The following is a 3,676-nucleotide window of genomic DNA, read 5'->3' as shown; positions in this document are numbered from 1 at the left end:
CATCCAGCCGACGCATCCATTTTAATCAGCTACTTGTCTTTAGTGGTGAAATAGAGAACAGAAGCAGTAATCTCATTAGGGAGATCAATACCACAGAGATGGACGCAAGAAGATCCTTAATGTGTCATGCCGTCTGGACACACTTGCAGTCAGTACACACATTGCAATTGATAAATACAAACACACGTACCACAGCACAAATTACATTTGAAATGTTGTTTTTGTGAGGTAAAGATTGTATAATATTGTATGTGCGTGTGTATGTGTGTGTATTTACACACACACAAACCCAGTTGACCTTAAAAAGAATCCGATCCAGGCACCGAATGATAATGTTATTATTGGCGTCTGTTTTTATAAGAGGGACTGTATTCTGTATTCTGTGCCACTCATTAACCTTCAAATGAAAAGTCAGCCTCATCAAAATGGCCACCTAACCTTTACCCCAACACCCCTCATGCAACACAGAAATCCGACCAAACACACAAAGTCCTTGATGAAGCTCAAAAACAAACACTCTGACCAACTGACAGTTTGAATTTTTTTTTTTAAATATGTTGAAGAAAAATTACCACAAACATACACACACACACACACACACACACACACACACACACACACACACACACACACACGCACACACACACACACTCTTTCAAGCACACTTTCAAATTCTAGTCACCAAATGGCCGACCAAGCAAACCATACACCAAACCAAACCGCTGTGATGGCTAGACTGTGGGGGGGATTTTTCATTTGTTGAATTCTTTAGTTGCAGTACAGAATGTTAGATAAGGATGGGGAGAGAGCGAGAGAGTGAGAGAGTGAGAGAGCGAGTGAGAGTGAGAGAGTGAGAGAGTGAGAGAGAGAGAGAGCGAGTGAGAGTGAGAGAGTGAGAGAGTGTGAGAGTGAGAGAGTGAGAGAGCGAGCGAGTGAGAGTGAGAGAGTGAGAGAGATAGAGTGAGACAGTGAGAGTGAGAGAGCGAGAGATATAGAGTGATAGAGTGAGAGAGTGAGAGGGAGAGAGCGAGAGAGTGAGAGAACGAGAGAGTGAGAGAGAGGTTGCGGGAGGTGTGGGGGGGGTCAGACGATCAGGAGCCTTGTACTCGTTTATTTGATGTTCTTTGTGACTCGCATGCAGAAAGAGTAATGAGTCAACTGATCAATGAGCCAATCGATGGCTTGTTTTGACATCGGACATTAAGCCCTAACTAATTGCTGCATGGGTAAAGGCTTTTAAAAACATATCCAGTGAACTCAACACACACACACACACACACACACACATACACACACGCGCGCATAAATGAGAGCGACAGAGCACTCAATAATACAATAACACAGAGAGGAGGGAGAGAAGTCAATAATACACACACACACTCACACACACACACACACACACACACACACACACACACACACACACACACACACACACACACAACACACACAACACACACACACACACACACACACACACACAAAGCAGAAGGCAAAGCTGTAAATGTCTGTCTGCTCCAGGCAGTACTTCTACAGAACCAATCCCATCTCTGCCCAGTTGAGATAAGAGTCTTTAGTCCTCAACATGGACGTGTGTGTGTGTGTGTGTGTGTGTGTGTGTGTGTGTGTGTGTGTGTCTATGTGTGTGTTTGTGTGTGTAGCTCAAGGGTTACAGTAGAAAAAAAAACACCAAATTCACCGAGGCACTGATGGGCTCTTCATTACAAAACCACTAAACACCAACCTGAGGACAGCCAAAGCTTCGCACCAAACCACAGAGTCTCCCCGTGATGGCTTTACAGAACTGATCTCTAACCAGCGCTCTGAAAGATGAAAGATCTGAAAGATTGTGATTGACAGTTATATTTAAAAAGTGAATACCGGTGAGTATTAAAGGTGAGTATTAAGACTTGAATGACAATGCGTGAGGTATGGTGAACAGATCTTTCTGTGGACACGGCCAGCAGGTTTCTGGGTCACCCATTGACGTCCCCCTCCCCACCCCACCCCTCCCCACCCCGTGGCTCAGCTCTCCACTCTCTAACTGCACTTCAAGAGGTAAATAATTAATCAGACAAATGATCAATGAATATCTCTTGGACAAATAAATAATTCACCAATCCATAAAGAACATTTGAGCGTAATAGAGTCAGACAGTTTCAGACGATGTGTTGCATGTTGGGTTTGGGTCCGGCATCCAGGAGCTGTGTGCATGTGATGCAGAGGCAGGACAGCTTTGTACCTCAGTACAAGATGTCACGACAGAATGTGCTTTGTACTTTTGTTTTTTAATGGCAGAAGTGTATTGCCAGTCTGCTAAGACACACACACACACACACACACACACACACACACACACCCACACACACACACAAAGAAACTCATTTAGCAGAAACAGAGTGCATCATTTATTGTCTAGCGTCTGCCCTGAAATTGGGAGGAGTCTTAAAAGGGTGGCGTCAGATGACTGACTCCCAGCCCAGACACATCGCAGACATACTCTCAGGTAAACACACACACACACACACACTCAGACATACTCTCAGGTAAACACACACACACACACACACACACACACGCAGACATACTCTCAGGTAAGCGCACTCACACACACACACACACACACACACACACACACACGCACACACACACGCAGACATACACACACGCAGACATACTCTCAGGTAAGCACGCCTTTACTTCATGGCCTCCGCATTTTTTTATCTGGATTACATGGGATGCACACTATGGTCTTATTGTCTTGTCTGTGTTTCCAGAGTTGATATTGAAATAAAGAAACATAGATTCAATTGTGCTTTCTTTGTTAGATAGGTTAGTGATGTGACGACATAGGTCAGAAGGTCACAGACCGGCGCGCCCGCGGAAAATAGGGAGCTTGAGTTTTGATATCTTGCCTATATGGGGGGGGGGGGGGGGGCTATGAATGTGTTCTCCCTATGTGTATGTGATTTGTGGATGTTGTGTCTGGATGCTACTGGATGTCCTAAATTTCCCTCGGGATTTATAAAGTATCCATCCATCCATCCATCCAAGATCAAGTTACTGCTTACTACTCATTAATCTTACTAATGAGTTACTAACGTTTATAAATGGCAAAAGGGAGCCTTATTGTAAAGTGTGAGAGACATCACCATTTACTAATGAGCTACTAACATTTATGACTGGAAAAGGGGAGCCTTATTGTGAAGTGTGAAACACATCATCATATATGAATGAGTTAGTAACATTTATAACTGGCAAAAGAGAGCCTTATTGTAAAGTGTGAAACACATCATCATATATGAATGAGTTAGTAACATTTATAACTGGCAAAAGGGAGCCTTATTGTAAAGTGTGAAACACTTATATCTATTTTTTGGCTGTGAAAAGACCATTGCAGTAGTCAACCCTGCTGGAGATCAAGGCATGAATGAGTTTTTTTCTAAATCATGTTTGGAGTCTGGCCTTGAGATGTTTTTGAGACGGGGAAAGTCTGAGTTAGTTATTGCTTTCACATGGTTGTGAAAACTGGGATCCAATCAATTGAGACATCAAGGTTTTTTAACAGCGTCCTTCACTTTAAGACATTTTGTGTCAAGATGGATAACAATAACTAAAATAAGTCTCTCCTCATTTTCCCCAAATAAGATCATTTCAGTATTGGTCCATATTCAGC

The sequence above is a fragment of the Clupea harengus genome, chromosome 7, assembly GCF_900700415.2.
Source record: "Clupea harengus chromosome 7, Ch_v2.0.2, whole genome shotgun sequence".
Lineage (NCBI taxonomy): Eukaryota > Metazoa > Chordata > Actinopteri > Clupeiformes > Clupeidae > Clupea > Clupea harengus.
This window is presented reverse-complemented; position numbering follows the sequence as displayed.